Here is a 26,428-nt window from a genome sequence, read left to right as displayed (position 1 = left end):
ATTATTACATGCATACATCAAAACCTGTGTACATGGGTATACCTGGAGCTGATCTGAATGTGTCTTCAAAGAAGCTTACTCAATTGGTCTATGCTCTTTTCACCTGTGATAGCATACAAAGCTATCGCTGAGTGGTGAACTCAGTGGTGCACAACTATAACTTAAAACATAGTTCAATATACCTTAGCAAAATTATAGCAAATAATTTAGAAATCAGGATACTCATCAAATTCCAAAAATCAAATTATTCATTGCCAATAACATAAATCATTTGTATGAAATGACTTTGATCGTGAAATTCAATTTATCAAATCACAACCAAACATTTTAGGTAATTCCAACAAAATCAATTATACATAAATCATAATTGAAATCATAATTCTTTACCATTCAAAACCATTCTTTATCTCACTAACTATGCAAGACTAATCCGCAAGGGCCATATTCGGGGTGATTCTAACTCTCTATGGTCGGGGAGGTCGAATCGGATTCTAGCTCCCTATGGTCGGGGAGGTCGAATCATCGTGCACAGTACACACTACAATAATGAATCTTCCGAAAGGGCCATAACATAAAAAAAACTTAGATCTAACCTCTAATAAGAGGAGAATCTAAGCTTGTGCACGTACCATGGTAATCAAAACACAACTAACTCCATTGTCTTCTCAACAAATGAGAGAGACGGGTAATAACCTAGTCAAACATCTATAGTGAGATATAAAACAATATCACAATCCTTTTAGTGAGCATAAATCATAATACAATTCGATTCAAAGTCAATTCCAATATCCAATAATTTTTATGCTCATCACAATTCAAATCATAAATTTGCATTTTTCTATACAAATTGCCCATCATAATTAAAAACATGTTCTATCACAATTTTCCAAAACATAATTTATTCAATTCACAACAATGCTTAATACTTATGGAAATACCATTTCACAAAGCTAAATTCATACATACTATAACAATTGCAATAATCATTGAATTAAATCCAATGCTTGTTAAACATAATACATAAGAAAAATATGTCATTTCATCATATGAAATATTCAGAACAAAATCTGTTAAAACTAGTTATGCACAAACCTCTTATAAATGCCTCTTGGCTCTGTCTCAGTGTTTCTTATGCTTTCCAATATCCTTATCAACTGAAACACACAATTTAAAGTGTTTCAGTACTCAATGAATTTGTTTCTAACAATAAAATCCAATATTTAAATTTTCTTGTACTATTCCCTTCAATTCATTTCATTAGTCAACTTATAATGTTAACCCTTGATGCACTCTAAGTGAGTCAATTCCAATGTTACCAATATGTTACATTTTATAGCCCTTTAGTGTTGGTATATGTTACCAAATTCATTTTCAAGTGTACTGCATTTTATTGCAATTTACCGGATTTTGGTATACTATTTTGACCTAGCCGGAGACCTAGTTCCCTCAGTTTTTGGGTTTCGGTCCAAACTACAAACTTGTAGGTCTATGTCTTATTGCATGCAGGAAAAAATTTCAGGTCATTCTAAGTTGTGTAGACCAAGTTATGGTTAATTTACCAATGCTGGACAGAATGCACCAAAATGGTAACTTTAGGTCATTTTTAGGTCACTTTTGGTTCGGCCAGTTTTGGTACCTGAACTTGTGCAAGCTATTTGGCTTAGTTCTACCATTTCTGGGCTTTGGTGTCTTCATAAGAATTGTAGATATATTTCTAAACTATTCATGGTAAAAATTTCAGGTCATTTGGACCTGTTTTGAGTGAGTTATGGCCAAAATACTAACTACTGTCTAAATGGTCAATTTTCAGGCTTTCAAGTCACTAATCCGGATTTGGTCATTTTTCAAGTCACCTTCTAGGCAGAATTTTGGTAAGCTTCCTTCATAAAAGTTGGCACATTTTGTGCCTAGTTTTACCTCCAATTGGTCTCATACCAATTGGACTCACACACTTAAGGTTCTAAGCCAAAGCATACACTGCCCTACTACACACTTCTCATCACTTACCAATTACATATTGAACACTTACCAAATTACTTCCTTCATGCCAATTCTGGTTTGTACCTTACCATTAACACCTTTAACAACACATTTTTGGTCATTCTGGATAGCTTGTAACCATTCTCAATATGCACACCATAATACAAAATTTTCCAAAGTCCATTTACATTATTTAACCACATGAACATACCCCATTTACATACCCAATTCCAAACCATTATACACATATCCATGCTGCCATAAGTAACAACATCTTAAACAACCATAAACAAGTAAAAACAAGCTACATATACTGAATTTCCATGGCTGCCAAAATGTACATCTCCATTAAAATATCAAACTTCAAAAATTCTTCCATAAATCAACTACCCACAACCTTGGTTACACTTTTAATGAAACAAGAATTGAAAACACTCACTTACCACTTTTGAAGTTCTTCAAAACCTCACCCAAACTTCTTCTTTTTGCTGCCAATGTTTTCCCCAAGATGATTATGCAAGGTTTAATGAAGGACTTATGGTGAAAAGAAGCTTGAATCATGGATGCATTGGTGTGGATGTGAGTTTGGCCATGGAGTCTCCCATGGAGTTCATTTTGGCCACTCTTCCAAAGGTTGAAGATGATGGATTAATTCTGTCCCAATTGCTTATATAGGTGGCCCAAGATGAGAGTTAGTGGAGCACTTAGGAATAATTTAATGTTTAATTAATTAAAGTTTTATTATTTGCACATTTACCTCATTTCTTTGACTATTTATATAGTGTACCACATTTTAATTTTTTTATGATATTTTGAAATTTTAATATCATTTATTTTTAATGGACATTTAGGTCAAAAGACAACTCAGGGTGTCAAATGATCACAATGCCCCTATTCGGGTTGCATTCCTAATTTTTCGGTAACACCGAGTTTTGTCGTTTTCTCGATTTCTCATTTTTCTTTGTACTAATTAATTAATTTTTCTTTGATATTTCTAACGACATTTATACTTCAATAGATGTTTATTTAAGTCTTAAAAATATTTTCCAGGGTTCCCCGCGGTCCAGGGTTAGGCAACGGTCCACGCCGCAACTTCCTGGTGCGGTCACCCATCGCTATGGTTTTCGGCTCGTTTAACTTGGTTACATTTCATTGCTATTATTTTTTCTTTGTTTCTCTTGTATTTTCTTTTCTTGTATTTCATTATTTTATGCCTTCTCACTAATATTTAAGTGTAGTTCTAGGCATCCTAACTGTCCTTACCACACTGGTCACAGAAACAGTAGAACGCACTACCGAACATAGGGGTGCTACAGTCTATCAAACAATCATAATCTTTAATCAGTTCTAACTATCTCGTCTGTCTCAAATTCAATTCCTTCTGGGTGCCCAAGTACTTTAAGCTCTTGTGATCTATGTAGATATAACACTGCTCCCCATATAGATAATGTCTCCAGATCTTTAGAGGAAAGACAATAGTTGCTAGCTCCAAGTTGTTGAAGGACCGGAAGCATGAAAAATACAAGTTTATATCATTGAATTCAAAAATTTTCACCTAGGGTCACATGTATCATGCAAGATTTATTTTTATCTATTTGATTTCAATGATAAACATCATATTAAAACTATTTTAATATATTTTTGGGTCTGTATTTGCCATTTAAGATTTTAAAATTAATCAGATTAATTTTAGAACCCTATATTAGATTGAGAACAAATACACTAACCTTTTGATGCACTGTAATGTATTTCTGCATTTCGGATGCTTCTTTAGGATACCAGATGTTGTCCCTCAAGCTTCTCCACACCAAGAACACCTATGGCAGCCCTTGAACAGCTTCTAAAGCTTTTTTTATTAATTAGAAAATCAAGTTCTGCCTTTTAAGAGATTAAAGATGTAAACAGGACACTAGAAACAATTTCTAGTATTTTTAATTCAAGAGATTGTTTACTAATCTCTTGGAATAGATGAGAGATGAAGAAGAAGAGAGGGAGAGCTTCAAGGTGGCGGCACAAAGGAGGAGCAACTACTGGTTGTGTTGTTTTCTTTTCATAACAACACTTATATAGCTAGGTCAACACATTAAACCCTTGCCACATGTCACCCTATGATTGGTTATAGGTTTAATTGACCCAATCACATTGTGCCAAGTATCAAACCTATATTTAATCTTAATTTTAATCATCTTACATGATTCAAAGACATTTGACAAGCTTATGTGTAATGCCATGTGTCACCATCTCATGGTGCCACATGTCACCCTGTGAAATGACCAAATGCCCCTGTGTCTTAATTTTGAGTTCTCAACCCAAAATAATTATTTTTCTTCTTCTAATTAATTTATATCAAATATAAATCAATTAATTAATCTTTATTAACTGATTTCTCATTAATTAAATTCATATTTAAATACTTTAAATATAAGTTTAACCGATATTGTACATCCAATAACCTAGATTTGGTTTCAAGTCATGCTAGGGACTTTGCAATCTAATTACAAACCAAACCTATTTAATTAATCAATTAAACTATTTAATTAATTAATTTAAATCATATCTAATTAGGTGATTACTTGTGTATGTGTGTGACTTACTAGGCTCATCACTAATTGGCAATGAGATATAATATCAACTCTTAATATCATCAAAACTCTTTCTTACCATAAATGATTTCTCTAAATCATTTTATGCACCTCATAGACCATGGTCAACACCTAGTATAGCATGCCATGGCCACCCAATTAGTAATAAGGTTTATCTTAAATGAACCTATAACCATATGTTACCATGCACTAGAATCTCTCTGTTACAAAATCCCAACTCAAGCTGCAGTCATGGTTTATGTCAAACTCCATTTGCTATGAATATTATGTTCTCTTTTAATTCCAGTTCTTGATTAAAAGATTTTCTCATTAGAAACTCTTTCTGAATAAATCTATCTATCCTGGTCAGGAACTTGAAACATCAAGAACAATTAAATGAACATAGGATTTTATCTCTATTTACTTAGAGGAATAGATTCCATCTTGATCAACACCTACCTCCATATATAACTAGTAGGAGCCAACACATGCCCATATACCCATACACAGTACAAGTATGAAAGCAGTATCAAACTCAAACTACCTATATACAAGATAACTGTGCTATCTCAGGTCTAAAGATTATATGCACTGATATGATTTATGATAATGCTTTGACAAGAGTAAACTCCATGTGCTTGTCATAAGTGTCACTGGTTCGGCCTACTTATCATGTATAAGTGCCTATCATATTTGTTATATGGCATGAGACTCACCATTCCATCTTATCTATATCTCATATAAATAACTTGGGAGCAAATATGAATATAATCTTTCTGCATAAGTCATGTCCTTATTATGAAGTATCCTGGATTGTGAACCTATTTATGATACTTTGTACTAGAAATACTATCACTCATATTCTTAACAACTTAAGAATAGAATTTCTAACAAAATATCAATGGACCTTTTCTATTACACATAAATATATTATGTAAATGGAAAAGTCGAAATGCCTTTTATTAATAAAACATGTACAAGATACATACTAAATGATATGCTCCAGGGCATACGACTAACAATCTCCCACTAGCACTAGAGCCATTCATTACAATATCTTAGACCCATCTTCTCAAGATGTCGGTCTAGTTGAGTCTGTGACATAGGCTTAGTGAATGGATCAGCTGGATTTTCAGTTGATGCTATTTTCTGCATGGCTACATTGCCTCGCCCAACTATTTCTCTGATAATGTGGTAGCACCTTTCTATGTGTTTGGATTTCTGGTGAGACCTTGGTTCCTTAGCCTGTATGACTGCTCCATTGTTGTTACAGTGTAATGGAACTGCTGACTCAATGGAAGGAACTACTGCAAGTTCTGTCATGAACTTCTTTATCCAAACAGCTTCCTTTGTAGCATCTGATGCAGCAATATACTTAGCCTCAGTAGAGAATCTATAGTCGTGCTCTGTTTGGAACTCTTCCAACTGACTGCACCTCCATTACAAATGAACATATATCCAAAGGTAGACTTTCTATCATCGATATCTGATTAGAAATCAGAATCATTATAACCATCCAATTGCAAGTCTCCACTCCATAGATCAAGAATAAATCCTTAGTTATTCTCAAGTACTTAAGGATATTCTTGACAGCTATCCAGTGTTCCAAACTTGGATTGGATTGATACCTGCTAGTCAAACTAACAGCATATGCGATATCCGGCCTAGTACGCAACATTGCATATATTAAACTTCCAATAGTCGAAGCATATGGAATCCTAGCCATTTTATCTCTTTCTTCAGGTGTCTTTAGAGACATCTCTTTAGAAAGGTGGATACCATGTCTCACTGATAACAATCCTCTCTTGGAATCAAGCATGTTAAACCTCTTTAACACCTTTTCCAAGTATAGACTTTGGGATAAACCAACTATTCTTTTCGCTCTATGTCTATAGATGCGAATCCCAAGAATATAGATTACCTCCCCTAAGTCTTTCATGGAGAATGTATTTAACAACCATACCTTTACAATTGTCAACCTACCTGTGTCATTACCCATCAACAGTATATCATCCACATATAAGACAAGGAAAGTGATAGCACTGTCACTAACCTTCTTATATACATATGGCTCATCCTCATTTTTGATAAAACCAAATGATTTAATGGCTTCATCAAAACGGATGTTCCAACTCCTTGAAGCTTGCTTCAACCCATAAATGGATCGCTTTAGCTTGCATACCTTCGAACCATCTTGGGATTCAAAACCCCTAGGTTGTTCCATGAAAATGTTTTCTTCAATGTATCCATTGAGAAAAGCTGTTTTGACATCCATCTGCCACATCTCATAATCATAGTATGCAGCTATTGCTAATAGAATCCTAATTAATTTAAGCATGGCAACAGGCGAGAAAGTCTCCTCATAGTCGATTCCTTGCCTTTGGCGAAACCCTTTCGTTACTAGCCTTGCCTTATAGGTCTCTACCTTTCCATTAGAACCAATTTTCTTCTTGAAAACCCATTTGTTCCCTATAGTTATAATACATTCAGGTGGGTTAATAAGATCCCAAACTTGATTCTTATACATGGAATCAATTTCGAATTTTATAGCATCAATCCATTTTGAAGAGTCTATATCTGATATAGCTTTTTCATAGGTAAGTGGATCATCTCCATGATCTACTTCTTCATGAATAGACAACTCTTGTTCTTCTTCATGAAGGAAACCATATCTCACTGGTGGGTGAGATACCCTGGTTGTTCTACGAGGAACAGCTGTAGATGTTTCAGCAATGGGTGTAGGTTGACTAGATGGATCTATATCCATCTGATCTGTTGGTTGGTTAGAATTATCCAATTCCAACTCTATTTGCCTTCCTTTGCCTCCTTCTTGAACAAACTATTGTTCAAGAAATGTAGCATCTCTACTCACCACAACCTTTTGTGATGAAGGCAAATAAAAATAATACCTAAAACTATCTTTTGGATATCCAAAAAATTGACCTTTTTCTGATCTAGTTTTCAATTTATCAGTGTTTAGCTTTCTGACATAAGCTGGACAACCCCAAATCTTAACATGCTTAAGACTTGGTTTTCTTTCATGCCATATCTTATAAGGTGTGGAAGAAACTGATTTAATGGAATCCTATTCAGAATATACAAAGCTGATTCTAATGCAAATCCCTAAAAGGAGATTAGCATATCAGTATAGCTCATTATACTACGTACCATATCCAATAGGGTATGATTTCTCCTTTCAGATACACCATTCAGCTGTGGTGTTCCTAGAGGAGTCAGCTGGGAAACAATGCCGTGCTCTCTCAAGTATTTATCAAATTCAGTACTCAAATATTCACCTCCACGATTTGATCGAAAAGCTTTAATACTATTTTCTGTTTGATTTTCTACTTCAGATTTAAATTCTTTGAACTTTTCAAAGGATTCATGTTTGTATTTCATCAAAAACAAATACCCATACCTTGATTTATCATCAGTAAAGGTAATGAAGTAATGAAAATTGCCTCTAGCCATTTCCTTAAATGGACCACATACATCATTATGTATTAGCTCTAAAATATATTCAGCCCTTAGCCCTTGTCCAACAAAGGGTGCTCTAGTCATTTTGTGACACACCTACCCCTCCGTAAGGCATAACATGATCCCGTAGTATACCTAATGAATTACCAACTTCGTCTACTCATAACCCATTAAATACACAACAAGGGATTTTAAACCTTTTCTTACTACTTTACAAAGTGGTGAGCACTATTTACAGGTGCTAAAATTTTTTTTTTTTAACTGAAGTGAATCCAGATAATACATTTGAAGTATTAATAATTTCTGTAAAAATTTTGGTAGAGTGCCATCTGTATTTTGAATAAAACAGTTCTTCAAAAACCTATAAAAAGCACTTCCAATATTTTGTTCAATCCCCAAACTCCAATATCAAATCAACACAATAAGTTTCTCAATATTTGCCAACTCAAAGCCACAATAATTTTATAGTGTTTTCAAAAGCTGAGATAAAAGAAATATATCACAATATTTACAATCCAAAATAATTTACAACTTTAGTTTACAACTTTAATGTATAATTTAAATGTACAATTTTAATTTACAACTGCTCAAAACCAAGAACAATATATACATACAGTGAACATATATTACAATACAAAATGCAAAATATGGTATACTCAATATAACCGATGAACTCTCAATGTAGTACTAGCAGCCTAGTCTGCTGCCCTGTCGGTCTGTCTACCCGCGACAGCAATGAAAAGCTATCGCTGAGTAAAATTTACTAAGTGGTGCATAATAACAATTTAAAATGCTGTATGTAAAACTTTTATTGACAATTTACAATCCAAATAATTCACAATTTTTTAAAGCTCATATAACACAAATTTGATCAAACATTAAACAACACAGTGTTGCCAGTCAATAACACAATTTGATCAAATAACTGAGTAACACAGTTTTGCTAATCAATAACACAATTTGATCAAATAACTGAGTAACACAGTTTTGCCAATCAATAACACAATTTAGGCCATGACATAAATTTTTTCCGAACATGTCGTGTGTACATCACGATAAGGCACACTCACCCCAATAATCGAAATCAATGAGGGAGGAAGCTAGCTAGATAATGAGAACTCATCCACACTCACCTCAGACTGACAAGTTAAAGAGGGAGGAATATAATCACACTCATCCTATAAATGGAGAAGTAACATAGTAACATTGTCATGCCAAGTGTGAATCAAAACAATTCCAAATCACAATATTTCATACAAACCACAATTCACATTTTATCTCAAAATTTCCATTTGCAAAGTAGGCAACACAATAATTTCCAAATACAATTCCCAAAGTTAAAACAATAAAAAATTATTCATAACTCATTTCTCCAAATAAATTTTCTGGTAAAAGCAGTGAATATAAAAAGTATTGTGCACAGACACAAATTAAAACTATAATGTTCAATTAAATTTTTAAGTAGAAAATGAAAAATCAAAATTATTGTGCACAAACCTTGTTTGAGTCACCTCTAGGCCTTGACTAAATGTTCATTATGCTTCTCAATATCCTTTTCAATTGAAACACACAATTTAAAGTATTTCAGTACTTAATGAATTCGTTTCTAACAATAAAACCCAATATTTAAAATTTTTTGGTACTATTCTCTTCAATTCATTTCATTAGTCAACCTATAATGTTGACCCTTGATGCACTCTGAGTCAATTCTAATGTTACCAATATGTCACATTTTATATCCCTTAAGTGTTGGTATATGTTACCAATTTCATTTCCAAGTGTATTGCATTTTATTGTAATTTATCAAATTTCGGTGTATTATTTTGACCTAGCTAGACGACCTAGTTTCCTTGATTTTTGGGTTTCGGTCAAAACTACAAACTTGTAGGTCTATGTCTTATTGCATGCGGGGAAAAATTTCAGGTCATTCTGAGTTGTGTAGACCAAGATATGGTCAATTTACCAATGTTGAACAGAATGCACCAAAATGGTAACTTTAGGTCATTTTTAGGTCACTTTTGGTTCGGCCAGTTTTGGTATCTAAATTTATGCAAGCTATTTGGCTTAGTTTTGGCCATTTCTGAGCTTTGGTGTCTTCACAAGAATTGTAGATATATGTCTAAAATATTCATGGTAAAAATTTCAGGTCAATTGGACCTATTTTGAGTAAGTTATGATCAAAACACTAACAATTGCCCAAATGGTCAATTTTCAGGCTTTCAAGTCACTAGTCCGGATTTGGTCATTTTTCAAATCACCTTCTAGGCATAATTTAGGTAAGCTTCCTTCATGAAAGTTGGCACATTTTGTGCTTAGTTTCACCTCCAATTGGTCTCATTCCAATTGGAGTGACACACTTAAGGTTCTAAGCCAAAACACACACTGCCCTACTACACACTTCTCATCACTTACCAATTACATATTCAACACTTACCAAACTACTTCCTTCATGCCAATTCTAGTTTGTACCTTACTATTAACACATTTAACAACAAATTTTGGTCATTTTGGACAGCTTGTAACCATTCTCAATATGCACACTATAAAATAGAATTTTCTAAAGTCCATTTACACTATTTAACCACATGAACATACCCCATTTACATACCCAATTCCAAACCATTATACACATATCCATGCTGCCATCAATAACAACATAAATCAACAACCGAAACCATGAAATAACACATTTTAAACTACATATTAAATTTGCCGATTTGCACCTCTGTTTCAATTAGCTTCCAAGCCTCCAAAACCAAGCGCACTATCACACATACACTTAGTATACATTATCCAATTTGTTTCTATATACATAAACATTTACATCAACATCTTAAACAACCATAAACAAGTAAAAACAAAATAAATATGTGGAGTTTTCATGGCTGCCAAAATGTACATCTCCATTAAAATATCAAACTTAAAAAATTCTTCCATAAATCAACTACCCACAACCTTGGTTACACTTTTAATGAAACAAGAATTGAAAACACTCACTTACCACTTTTGAAGTTCTTCAAAACCTCACAAAAACTTAACTTTCTTGCTCCTAGTATGCTGCCTGAAGTATGGTGATCAAGTTTAATGAAGAAAGCTAATGGAAAAAGTGGCTAGAACATGGTGAACTTGAGCTTGGAGTGTGGACGGCCATGGAGGACTCCCATGGAGTTTCGGCTGGTTCTCTTCCTAAGGTTGAAGATGAGTGCTGCACCTCCCAAGTGTCCCTTTAGGTGTCCAAATGCTGAATCTAGTGGAGCACTAAATCAATTAAAAGGTTTGTTTATTCCAACATTTCCAATTTCCCACATTTTCCTCCTATCTTTTGCTATTTAGATTATGTACCACTATTTTAATTTTTCATGACATTTTCCAAGTGTAATATCATTTATTTTTAATGGAAATTTAGGTCAAAAGGCATCTCGGGATTTCAAATGACCACAATGCCCCTATTCGGGTTGCATTCCTGATTTTTCGGTAACACCGAGTTTTGTCGTTTTCTCGATTTCTCGTTTTTCTTTGTACTAATTAATTAATTTTTCTTTGATATTTCTAATGGCATTTATACTTCCATAGATGTTTATTTAAGTCTTAAAAATATTTTTCAGGGTTCCCCGTAGTCCAGGGCTAGTCAACGGTCCACGCCGCAACTTCTCGATGAGGTCAGCCATCGCTAAGGTTCTTGGCTCGTTTAACTTGGTTACATTTCATTGCTATTATTTTTCCTTTATTTTTCTTGCATTTTCTTTTCTTGTATTTCATTTTTTTATGTCTCCTCACCCATGTCTAAGTGTAGTTCTAAGCATCTTAGCTGTCTGGACATACACTGTCACTGGAACAGCAGAACACACTACCAAATATAGGGGTGTTACAGTCTATTAGACAATTATAATCTTTAATCAGTTCTAACTATCTCGTCTGTCTCAAATTCAATTCCTTCTGGGTGCCCAAGTACTTTAAGCTCTTGTGATCTATGTAGATATAACACTTCTCCCCATATAGATAATTTCTCCAGATCTTTAGAGGAAAGACACTAGTTGCTAGCTCCAAGTCGTTGAAGGAGCCGAAGCATGAAAAACACAAGTTTATACCATTGAATTCAAAAATTTTCACCTAGGGTCACATGCATCATGCAAGATTTATTTTTATCTACTTGATTTCAATGATAAACAATATATTAAAACTATTTTAATATGTTTTTGGATCTATATTTTCCATTTAAAATTTTAAAATTAATCAGATTAATTTTAAAACCCTAGATTAGATCAAGAACAAATACACTAACTTCTTGATGCACTGCAATGTATTTGTGCCTTTCGGATGCTTCTTTAGGACACCAGATGTTGTCCCTCTAGCTTGTCCACACCAAGAAAACCTATGACAGCCCTTGAACAGCTTCTAAAGCTTTTTCTATTAATTAGAAAATCAAGTTCTGCCTTTTAAGAGATTAAAGATGTAAACAGGACACTAGAAATAATTTTTAGTATTTTTAATTCAAGAGATTGTTTGCTAATCTCTTGGAATAGATGAGAGAAGAAGAAGAAGAGAGGGAGAGCTTCAAGGTGGTGGCACAAAGGAGGAGTAGCTGCTGGTTGTATTGTTTTCTTTTCATAACAACACTTATATAGCTAGGTCAACACATTAAACCCTTGCCACATGTCACCTTCTGATTGGTTCTAGGTTTAATTGACCCAATCACATTGTGCCAAGTGTCAAAACCTATATTTAATCTTAATTTTAATCATCTTACATGATTAAAAGACATTTGGCAAGCTTATGTGTAATGCCATGTGTCACCATCTCATGGTGCCACATGACCAAATGCCCCTGTGTCTTAATTTTGAGTTCTCAACCCAAAATAATTATTTCTCTTCTTTTAATTAATTTATATCAAATATAAATCAATTAATTAATCTTTATTAATTAATTTCTCATTAATTAAATTCATATTTAAACACTTTAAATATAAATTTAACTTATATTGTACATCCAATAATCTAGTTTTGGTTTCAAGTCATGCTAGGGACTTTGCAATCTAATTGCAAACCAAACCTATTTAATTAATCAATTAAACTCTTTAATTAATTAATTTAAATCATATTTAATTAGGTGATTACTTGTGTATGTATGTGACTTACTAGGCTCATCACTAATTGGCAATGAGATATGATATCAACTCTTAATATCATCAGAACTCTTTCTTACCATAAATGATTTCTCTAAATCATTTTATGCACCTCATAGACCATGGTTAACACCTAGCATAGCATACCATGGCCACCCAATTAGTAATAAGGTTTATCTTAAATGAACCTATAATCATATGTTATCATGCACTAGAATCTCTCTGTTACAAAATCCCAACTCAAGCTGGAGTCATGGTTTATGTCAAACTCCATTTGCTATGAATATTATGTTTTCTTTTAATTCTAGTTCTTGATTAAAAGATTTTCTCATCAGAAACTCTTTCTGAATAAATCTATCTGTCCTGGCCAGGAACTTGAAACATCAAGAACAATTAAGTGAACATAGGATTTTATCTCTATTTACTTAGAGGAATATATTCCATCTTAATCAACACCTACCTCCATATATAACTAGTAGGAGCCAACACATGCCCATATACCCATACACAGTACAAGTATGAAAGTAGTATCAAACTCAAACCACCTATATACAAGATAACTGTGCTATCTTGGGTCTAAAGATTATATGCACTGATATGATTTATGACAATGCATTGGCAAGAGTAAACTCCATTTGCTTGTCATAAGTGTCACTGGTTCGGCCTACTTATCATGTATAAGTGCCTATCATGTTTGTTATATGGCATGAGACTCACCATTCCATCTTATCTATATCTCATATAAATAACTTGAGAACAAATATGAATACAATCTTTCTGGATAAGTCATGTCCTTATTATGAAGTATCCTGGATTGTGAACCTATTTATGATACTTTGTACTAGAAATACTGTCACTCATATTCTTAACAACTTAAGAATAGAATTTCTAACAAAATATGAATGGACCTTTTTTATTACACATAAATATATTATGTAAATGAAAAAGTAGAAATGCCTTTTATTAATAAAACATGTACAAGATACATACTAAATGATATGCTCTAGGGCATACTACTAATAGTCGTGTGTATGGCAGTTTCTCTCATGTGGTTTTAGCTGGTGTGATGCATATGTAATAACATTTTAATCTTGCATCGGTACACAGCCTAACCCATTGCGAGAAGTATCACTATAAACTATATATTCTTTATCTAGTGTAGATAAAGTAAGGATTGGAGCTTCAGTCAAACATCTCTTTATTTTATCAAAACTCTGCTGGCATTTATCCGTCCACTAATATCTCACATCTTTTCGAAGCAGCTTAGTTAGTGGAGAAGACAACATAGAAAATCTCTTCACAGATCGGCGGTAGTATCTAGATAAACCCAGAAAACTATGGATTTCTATAATCCAATTAAGGATAGCTTCAATCTTACTAGGATCTACCTTGATGCCCTCTGTTGATACTATGGGCCCCAAGAAAGCAATCTATTTCAGCCAAAATTCACGTTTCATTAATTTGGTGTACAACTGTTTTTCTCTTAAAGTTTGTAGCACAATCTGCAGATTTCTTTCATGCTCCTCTACACTTTGAATACACCAAGATGTCATCAATGAATACCACCACAAACTGGTCGAGGTATGGTATGAAGATAGTGTTCATCAGATCCATAAAAGCAGCTGGAGCATTAGTTAACTTGAATGGCATAACCAGAAACTCATAATGGCCATATCGAGTTCTGAAAGTAGTTTTAGGGATACTCTGCTCTTACACCCTTAACTAGTAATAGCCATATCTCAAATCAATTTTGAAGAACACAGCTGCACCCTTTAACTGATCAAACAAATCATCAATGTAGGGCAACAGATATCTGTTCTTTATTGTCACCTTATTCAATTGTCGGTAATCAATACACAAGAGGAGAGTGCCATCTTTTTTCTTAACAAACAATACTAGCGCTCCCCAAGTTGACACACTAGGGCGAATGAAGCCCTTGTCAAACAACTCTTGCAACTACACTTTCAATTCTTTTAGTTCTGCTAGTGCCATTCTATATGGTGTTTGTTAGTAGTATGCCCTAGAGCATATCATTTAGTATGTATCTTATACATATTTTATTAATAAAAGGCATTTTCACTTTTTCGTTTACATAATATATTTATATGTAATAGAAAAGATCCATTGATATTTTGTTAGAAATTCTATTCTTAAGTTGTTAAGAATATGAGTGACAGTATTTCTAGCACAAAGTATCATAAATAAATTCACAATCGAGGATACTTCACAATAAGGACATGACTTATTCAGAAAGATTATAATCATATTTGTTCCTAAGTTATTTATATGAGACGTAAATAAGATGGAATGGTGAGTCTCATACCATATAACAAACATGATAGGCACTTATACATGATAAGTAGGCCGAACCAGTGACACTTATGACAAGCACATGGAGTTTACTCTTGTCAATGCATTGTCATAAATCATATCAGTGCATGTAATCTTTAGACCTGAGATAGCATAGTTATCTTGTATATAGATGGTTTGAGTTTGATACTGCTTTCATACTTGTACTGTGTATGGGTATATAAGCATGTGTTGGCTCCTACTAGTTATATATGGAGGTAGGTGTTGATCAAGATCGAATCTGTTCCTCTAAGTAAATAGGGATAAAATCCTATGTTCGTTTAATTGTTCTTGATGTTTCAAGTTCCTGGCCAGGACAGATAGATTTATTCAGAAAAGAGTTTCTGATGAGAAAATTATTTCAATCAAGAACTGAAATTAAAAGAGAACATAATATTCATAGTAAATGGGGTTTGCATAAACCATGACTTCAGCTCGAATTGGGATTTTGTAACAGAGAGATTCTAGTGCATGGTAATATATGATTATAGGTTCATTTAAGGTAAACCTTATTACTGATTGGGTGGCCATGGCATGCTATGCTAGGTGTTAACCATGGTCTATGAGGTGCATAAAATGATTTAGAGAAATCATTTATGGTAAGAAAGAGTTCTGATAATATTAAGAGTTGATATCATGTCTCATTGCCAATTAGTGATGAGCCTATTAAGTCACACACATACAAAGCTAATCACCAAATTAAATATGATTTAATTAATTAATTAAAGAGTTTAATTGATTAATTAAATAGGTTTGGCCTGCAATTAGATTGAAAAGTCCCTAGCATGGCTTGAAACCAAATCTAGGTTATTGGATGTATAGTATAAGTTAAATTTATATTTAAAGTGTTTAAATATGAATTTAATTAATGAGAAATTAATTAATTAATTTATATTTGATATAAATTGATTAGAAGAAGAGAAATAATTATTTTGGGTTGAGAACTCAAAATTAAGATACAGGGGTATTTTGGTCATTTCACAGGATGACATGTGGCACCATGAGATGGTGACACATGGCACTACACATAAGTCTGCCAAATGTCTTTTAATCATATAAGATGATTAAAATCAAGATTAAATATAAGTTTGACACTTGGCACAATGTGATTGGGTCAATTAAACCTAGAGCTAATTAAAAGGTGACATGTGGCAAGGGTTTTAAGTGGTAACCTAGCTATATAAGAGTAAGGATGAAAGAAAAAAATACACAAGCTGCCATTCTCACTTTGTGCCACCACCCTTGGCTGCCCTCTCCCCTCTTCTTCTTCATCTCTCATCAATTCAAAGAGATTAGCAAACAATCTCTTGAATTAAAAATACTAGAAATTGTTTCTAGTGTCCTGTTTACATCTGTAATCTCTTAAAAGGAAAAACTTGATTTTCTAATTCATAGAAAAAGCTTTAGAAGTTATTCAAGGGCTGTCATAGGTGATCTTGGTGTGGACAAGCTAGAGGGACAACATCTGGTGTCCTAAAGACGCATCCCAAAGGTGCCAAACACACTTCAATGCATCAAAATGTTAGATATAATCTAGGGTTCTAATAATTAATCTGATTCATTCTAAAATTTTAAATAGCAAATATAGATCCAAAAACATATTAAAAGAGTTTTAATATGCTCTTTATCATTGTAATCAAATAAATAAAAATGAATCTTGCATGATGCATATGACCCTTTTGATTTCAATGATCGAAACCTATGTTTTTCATGCTTCTGCTCCTTCAATTGGTATCAGAGCCACTATATTTGCCATTTGTGTCACACCCTACCCCTCCGTAAGGTATAACATGATCCTGTAGTATACCTAATGAATTACAAACTTCGTCTACTGATAACCCATTAAATACTACAAGGGATTTTAAAACTTTTCTTACTTCTTTTTACAGTGGTGAGCACTATTGACAGGTGTTAGAAAAAAAATTTTTTTTTAACTGAAGTGAAACCAAATAACACATTTGAAGTATTAATAATTTCTATAAAAATTTTGGCAGAGTGCCATCTGTATTTTGATTAAAACAGTTCTTCAAAAACCTGTAAAAAGCACTTCCAATATTTTGTTCAATCCCCAAACTCCAATATCCAATCAACACAAGTTTCTCAACATTTGTCAACTCAAATCCACAATAATTTTCCAGTGTTTTCAAAAGCTGAGATAAAAAAAAAATATATCACAATATTTACAAGCAAAATAATTTATAAATTTAGTTTACAACTTTAATGTCCAATTTTTAATGTACAATTTTAATTTACATCTGCTCAAAACCAAGAACAATATATACATACAGTGAACATACATTACAATACAAAATACAAAATATGGTATACTCAATATACTCGATGAACTCTCAATGTAGCACTAGCAGCCTAGTCTGTTGCCCTGTCAGTTTGTTTACCTGCGACAGCAATGAAAAGCTATCACTGAGTAAAATTTACTCAGTGGTGCACAATAACAATTTAAAATGCGGTATGTAAAACTTTTATTGATAATTTACAATCCAAACAATTCATAATTTTTCAAAGCTCATATAACACAAATTTGATTAAACAATTGAGTAACACAGTGTTGCCAATCAATAACACAATTTGATCAAATAACTGAATAACACAGTTTTGCCAATCAATAACACAATTTGATTAAATAACTGAATAACATAGTTTTTCCAATCAATAACAAAATTTAGGCCATGAAACAAATTTTTCTGAACATGCCGTGTGTACATCACGACAAGGCTAGATAATGAGTACTCATCCACACTCACCTCAGACTGACAAGTCAAAGAGGGAGGAATATAATCACACTCACCCCATAAATGGAGGAGGAACATAGTAACATTGTCATGCCTAATGTAAATAAAAACAATTCCAAATCACAATATTTCATACAAACCACAAGTCACATTTTATCTCAAAATTTTCATTTGCAAAGTAGGCAACACAATAATTTCCAAATAAAATTCCCAAAGCCAAAAGTGTCACACCCTACCCCTCTGTAAGGCATAACATGATCCCGTAGTATACCAAATGAATTACAAACTCTGTCTACTGATAACCCATTAAATACACTACAAGAGATTTTAAAAACTTTTCTTAGTTCTTTTACAGTGGTGAGCACTATTTAAGGGTGTTAAAAACCTTTTTTGAACTGAAGTGATAGAACTAACACATTTGAATTATTTGGAATTTCTGTAAAAATTTTGGCAGAGTGCCATCTGTATTTTGGATGAAACAGTTCTTCAGAAACCTGTAAAAAGCACTTCAATATATTTCCAAATCTCAACTCCAACATTTTTCTTAACACAACATTTTTCTCAACTCAAATCCACAATGATTTTTCAAAGACTGAGATACAAGAAATATAATACAATTTTTACAAGCCAAAATAACTCATAATTATTTTACAACTTCAATGTACAATTTGAATTTACAACTGCTCAAAACCAAGAACACTATGTATATACAGTAGTCATACATTATAGTACAAAATGCAAAATGTGGTATACTCATTATACCTGATAATCTCTCGCTGGATGTACTAGCAGCCTAGTCTGCTGCCCTATCCGTCTGTCTACCTGCGATAACAATAAAAAGCTATCGCTGAGACAATGTCTCAGTGGTGCACAACATTTACCAAATACAACTTTAAATCACAATTCATAAATCATATAAATAGTGGATACTTAAAACCATAGTTAAATTCAAGACAATAAATGTCATAAGGAATTTAACACAATATCACATTAAATCTCAGTAATCAAAACATAGTAAAATTCAAAAGAAAGTGAATGTTAATAAGCATTTAAACTCCATTTCACAATTTCACAATACATATCAATAAACCACACACAGCTTAATCATGTTCCAAAGTTCAATTCGTCCCAAAAGCCGATGGCTAATGAGGTATTCAATTTGTCCCAAAAGTCAATGACTAATGAGGAATAACATAGCTAGCTAGCAAAAATATGAGTACTCATCCAATTCATCCTCAACAGGCACACACCTCAACACTTCAGCCAGAGAGGGAATTCAATTCGTCCCACTATACAAGCTAGCGAGGAATACAATCAATATACATGATAGCTGTGGTTTCAAACCATTTCCAATGCTTTTCAATCAATAAGTATCCATCAATATCATTCAAACAATTTCTCACAATTTCAAACCATTTACAGTACTTTTCAAGCGATAAATATCCATTCAAACACATTTCCACAATTTAAAACAATAATGTACAAATAGTCATAATTCATTTCAATTGAAAAATTGAAAAGAAATAGTTATTGTGCACAAACCTCTGATAACTGTCTCCTGGTCTTGACTCAATGTTTCCTTCCCTTTTTCTGAGTCTTTGCTAACTGAGAAACACAATTTGAAGTGTTTCAGTACTAAATTAAACTGTCTCTAACGATAATGTTTGATAAATAATTCACTGAATGTTATTATTTGCTTAATTAACCTAATATATCGATCCTCGATGCATTCTAGGTAAATTAGGTTTTAAGGTTACCAATATGTCACATTTGATAGTCTTTTAGGGTTGGTACATGTTACCACATTCATTTCCGTGTATACTGCATTTTCTTGCAATTTGCTGGATTCCGGGATACTAGTTTGACCTAGCCGGACGACCTAGTTTCCTCAGTTTTCGGGTTTTGGTCAAAACTACAAACTTGTAGATCTATGTCTTATGGAATGCGGGGCAAAATTTCAGGTCATTCTGAGTTATGTAGACCAAGTTATGGTCATTTTACTATTGCTGGTCAAATTGCACCAAAATTGGTCACTTTAGGTCATTTTAGGTCATTTTAGGTTCGGCCAGTTTTTGGACCCGAATTTGTGCAAGCTGTTTGACTTGCTTATGGTCATTTATGGGCTTTAGTGTCTTCATAAGACTTGTAGATATGGGTCTTAAATATTCATGGTTAAAATTTCAGGTCAATTGGACCTGTTTTGAGTGAGTTATGGCCTAAACACTAACTGCTGTCCAAATGGTCAATTTTCAGGCCTCAATTGCACTTAATCCGGATTTGGTCATTTTTCAAGCTACCTTGCAAGCAGAATTTTGGCAAGCTTCCTTCATGAAAGTTGGCACATTTTGTGCCTAGTTTCACCTCCAATTAGTCTCATACCAATTGGAGCCACACACTTAAAGTTATAGGCCTAAAATACAAACTGCCTTATTGCAATTCTTGCATACACATCAAGCATCACTTTTAATACTCACCAAACTTAACATTCAAACCAATTCTGGTTGTACCACAACCTAAACATAATTTACAACATATTATAGGTCATTTTGGCAGCTTACAATTACATTCAATGTGCACCAACAAGTGCAGAATTTGTCCAATTCAATTTACAACAATTCAATCACCAATTCATGCTCATTTACATGTCCCACTTCACACCACTATACATACACTCAAACTGCCATAACAACCAACACATTTTAACATCATTATTCCATAAACCAAGCATGAATTCCAGCATTCCTCAAGAGTTAACAAACTGCCACAATGGTACATTTACATTCCATTAATTTCCAAGCTTTAAATTTCATTTCACACTTACATATACTAAGTATACATCACCCAAACAATTTCCTACACAATATACATTTAATCAATCATTTAATTCACCATTTACAAGCACAAATAAACTGCCTTCAAGGTGTTTCCATGGTTGCCAAAAGTACACACCATCATAACTCACCAAAAACTCAAAATTTCTTCATCAATCATTTTATCTCAAGCTTCCCATAAACTTTACTTAAGAAAAAACATAATTTAAACACTTACCTATTTTTGGGGCTTGTTAAATCTTCACCAAACTTCTTCCTTTTTGTTCCCTATAATCTGCCCAAGAGGTGTGGACCAAGTTTAATGAAGAGAATTTATGGTTTTATGTTGAAAATGGGAGAGAATTAAGCTTTGCATGGAAATTTTTCCATGGAGAATTGGGAGTGACAATCGGCCATTGTTGGAAGCTTGAAGAAAATGAGTTAGTTAGTGGAGAAATCTGCCCATTTAATGGTTATTATAATCCTTAGTGCTCCACTCACCAATTATAAACTATATTATATGTTTAAATGTGTTAATTAGTCAATTTACCCTCCATTTTTACTATTTACATTAGGTACCCCTAAATTAATTTTTCATTATATTTTCCAAGTGTAATATTATTTATTTTTAATTGGCATTTAGGTCAAAAGATAACTCGGGATGTCAAATAACCACAATGCCCCTGTTCGGGTTGTATTCCCGATTTTTCGGTAACACCGGGTTTTGTCCGTTTTTCGATTTTTCACTTTTCTTTGTACTAATTATTTAATTTTTATATAATATTTCTAATGATATTTATACTTCAATAGGGTTCTATTTAAGTCCTAAAAATATTTTCCAGGGTTCCTCGTGGTCTAGGGCTAGTCAACAGTCCACGCCGTGACTTCTCGGTGCGGTCACCCATCGCTAGGATTCTCGGCTCGCTTAACTTGGTTGCATTTCTTTACTATTATTTTTCCTTTATTTTTCTTGTGTTTTCTTTTCTTGTATTTCATTATTTTATGTCTCCTCACACATATCGAAGTGTAATTCTAGGCATCCTAGCTGTCCGGACAACACTGATCACCGGAACAGTAGTATGCACTACCGAACATAGGGGTGTTACAAAAAGAATAAAAAATTATTCATAACTCAATTCTCCAAATAAATTTTCTAGTAAAAGCAGTGAATATAAAAAGTATTGTGCACAGACCTTTGATATATGCCTCTTGGCCCTAACTCAGTGTTCCTTATGCTTCTCAATATCCGTTTCAACTGAAACACACAATTTAAAGTGTTTCAGTACTCAATGAATTTGTTTCTAACAATAAAATCCAATATTTAAATTTTCTTGGTACTATTCCCTTCAATTCATTTCATTAGTCAACCTATAATGTTGACCCTTGATGCACTCCAAGTGAGTCAATTCTAATGTTACCAATATGTCACATTTTATAGCCCTTAAGTGTTGGTATATGTTACCAAGTTCATTTCCAAGTGTATTGCATTTTATTGCAATTTATCGGATTTCGGTGTACTATTTTGACCTAGCCGGACGACCAAGTTTCCTCAGTTTTCGGGTTTTGGTCCAAACTAAAAACTTGTAGGTCTATGTCTTATTGCACGCGGGGAAAAATTTCAGGTCATTCTGAGTTGTATAGACCAAGATATGGTCAATTTACCAATGCTGGACAGAATGCACTAAAATGGTAGGCTTCGGTCATTTTTAGGTCACTTTTGGTTCGGCCAGTTTTGGTACCTGAACTTGTGCAAGCTATTTGGCTTGGTTCTGGCCATTTCTGGGCTTTGGTGTCTTCATAAGAATTGTAGATCTATGTCATATTCATGGTAAAAATTTCAGGTCATTTGGACCTGTTTTGAGTAAGTTATTGTCAAAACACTAACTACTGCTCAAATGGTCAATTTTCAGGCTTTCTAGTCACTAATATGGATTTGGTCATTTTTCAAGTCACCTTTTAGGCAGAATTTAGGTAACATTTCCACATGAAAGCTGGCCTATTTGGTGTCTAGTTTCACCCTCCATTGGCCTCATACCATTTGGGTTTACAGTTTGGCACTTATGACCTAATTTAGGTACTACCATCAATACACAACCTGCACAAAACACTTACACTTCCAATTTGATATTCCTTCTCCTCCTCATTACTTCAATATTCAATCAATGGCACTTCCATATATATATTGAACACAATTCCAGCAAGCATATTGAGCAGAAAACTCAAGTGCTCAATGCACACAATTCACCATTCAAGCTCAACATTCACTTCCACCAAAATTCAACATATCTCAATATCAATATTACACATACACTTCAATATACTCATACTTCAATATCACTTACACATGTTGTCCACAATCTAACACTATCATATTTCATTAATAAACTTCATATTCACACACGAATTTATGATATTATAGGCTGCCAAACATGGCAGTTTGCCAAAGCATCAAGGTCCCATTTCAAACCCTTAATTCAAGCACTAATATGCACATACTTGGACATTAACCTACTACAACTTTTATTTGAGTTAATCAACCTTAATTTCCATCCAATACATATAAGAATAAGTCACTAACCCTGCATTTCCATGGCTACCAAAATTAAGGTTCACCAATACTCATCATTTCCTCAATTTTTCTTAGCAATTCAAGTTACCCAAAGCTCAACACAAGGATTATTGAAGGAAAATGGAAAGATTAAGCACTAAACTCAACTTGAGCTTGACAAATCCTTGAAATTTCCTCTCCTTTTTGCTGCCTATAGGTTGCCCATGGTGTAAGGATCATTTTTCATGAAGGAAGCTTGAAGAAATAATGGCTTGATCATGGAGAGGTTGAGCTCATGCGTGAAACGGCCATGGTGAATTTGGGAGGATTTCATTTCGGCAATGGATGAAAGCTTGAAGAAAATGAGATGATTTAGTGGAACAATCTGTCCCAATTACTTATATAGGTGGCTCAAGATGAGAGTTAGTGAAGCACTGAGGAATAATTTAATGGTTATTTATTTAAAGTTTCCGATTTTTGCAATTTGGCCACCACACTTTCACTATTTACGTAATGTATCTCCTTTTAATTTTTTATGATATTTTCAAAGTGTAATATCATTTATTTTTAATGGACATTTAGGTCAAAAGGCAAATAAGGATATCAAATGACCACAATACCCCTATTCAGGTTATATTCCTGATTTTTCGATAACACCGAGTTTTATCATTTTCTGGATTTCTCATTTTTCTTTGTACTAATTAATTAATTTTTCTTTGATATTTCTAATGACATTTATACTTCAATAAGTCTTTAATTATGTCTCGAAATTAAATTTCGAGGGTTCCCTGCAGTCCAGGGGTCAGCTATTGCCTGCACCGTAACTTCTCCGTGCGGTCACCCATCGCTGCGGTGTTGTCTCGTTTAACTTGGTTTCATTTCATTGCTATTATTTTTCCTTTGTTTTTCTTGTATTTTCTTTTCTTGTATTTCACTAACTTATATCTCCACACTAATATTTAAATATAATTCTAAGCATCCTAGCTGTCCGGACAGACACTGGTCACCGGAACAGTAGAATGCACTACCGAATATAGGGGTGTTACAATTGTCCCCCCCTTAAAATAAATTTCGTCCGTAAAATTTTACACAATAGCCGTCTTACAATATTCATACGTTTATTTTCTCCTTTCTATATGATCGTGTAATCTTCTTTCCTCTAAATTTGGGTAAAACTTTTAACAATCTAATATAACATTTACTTTGTTTATATAGCACTAATCTTTTCTTACTATCATTCCGTCTAATATTTCGATCATGTTCCCTTTTTGAAAGACCATTGAGGTCGTATTAGAATTACTTTTCTAATCATGGGTCCTTTGACCATTCTAGTTAACAATCTTACTCACATTCGTAACATTTATTTGTTATATCTGAATCAACTATTCAAATTTTTACTTCCACTACTCTTTTTATCTATTAATATTCTATAACTTAGTTTTGTACTAAACTATAACCTTTCAATATTCTAACTTTTGAGTTTTAAATCCCTAAATAGGATTTCCAAACTCATTTCCAACAATAAAATTTTGTCTTGACATAATTATACCAATACAAATGCTGTTGGCAACTATTCTCATCTTGGTGCACTATCAGTAGTACGTAGCTCTACACAATAATCTCAAGTTAATACTGTAATCTGCAGCTTACAGTATAAACATCAAGAATATTGCACAATTACTACGATACATTCCAATAGATCAAATTTTCTTATATTTTATCCTTTTCAAATTTACTGATATTCGAATCTTATTCTGATTATAATATCCATTAACAATTACTAGCAGTAATATCTCTGCCCTCATCTAGAGCAATTCTATTACCGTAACTTACTTTTACGTCCTCTTGCCTTACATTAAGTAAACTCGCCAATTAGCTTTATAATTTATGGTGTGTTAATTTTGTGATACCCCTTACCCGTCTACAGTGTAGTCGAGCAAGTTATGCCACTCAGTGTGCTGGAGCACCACTTTATGTTTCTATTACAATTTATCCCTTTATAATTCATTTATTTTCAAATTTTGATGAATCTGAATTTATTCGCAAATTTTATAGAAAATCTGGTAGAGTGCCGGCAGTAAATTGGAAAAAAAGTTCTTCTGAACCTGTTTAAAAACACTTCCAAAATAATTTCCAAATCCAAACTCCATTTTACTCATTCAAGTCAATCTCAAAATATCAATCTCAAATCACAATACTATTTTCAAAACTTTTATGTTCACTTCATCACTTAAAGCATCTTCATAATTAATTCTCAACATTTCATTATGCAAAAGATCTCAATAATATAAAATTTCATATATTTACATTAATACATAATTACAGGAGTTTAGAGTTACAATCTAAACTAATACAAAATGCAAAATACAAAAGGGCAACCTATAGTCCTAATGTCCTACCATATGCAGTGCAGATGTGAGGTGACTCCGGACCCCGGATGCAACTCTGAAGACTCACCCTGTCTGATGTCTGCTGGGCTCCCCAGCTATGTCTCCAGTACCTGCGCGTGGCAAAAGCGGCGGGCTAAGCAATTCTGCTTAGTGGTGATAATATAAAATAAAATAAAATAAAATAAATATGATAAAACAAAGATGCAGAATGTGTGTTTACATTTTTGGTAGACTTAACTTCTGATATTACTTGCATTATTATACAATTAAAATTTTGGTAAGGTTCTTTAACATTGCCTAAGTAACCCATACTAATTGACTGGACTGGATAAATGGGTAAACTGGCACTGGGTACTAAGTACCTCGGATCATCACACAATCGGGCACATTGTGTCTCCCGGTGTGCAATAGAACAACTAA

Source organism: Hevea brasiliensis, chromosome 7, assembly GCF_030052815.1.
Source record: "Hevea brasiliensis isolate MT/VB/25A 57/8 chromosome 7, ASM3005281v1, whole genome shotgun sequence".
Taxonomy (NCBI): domain Eukaryota; kingdom Viridiplantae; phylum Streptophyta; class Magnoliopsida; order Malpighiales; family Euphorbiaceae; genus Hevea; species Hevea brasiliensis.
This window is presented reverse-complemented; position numbering follows the sequence as displayed.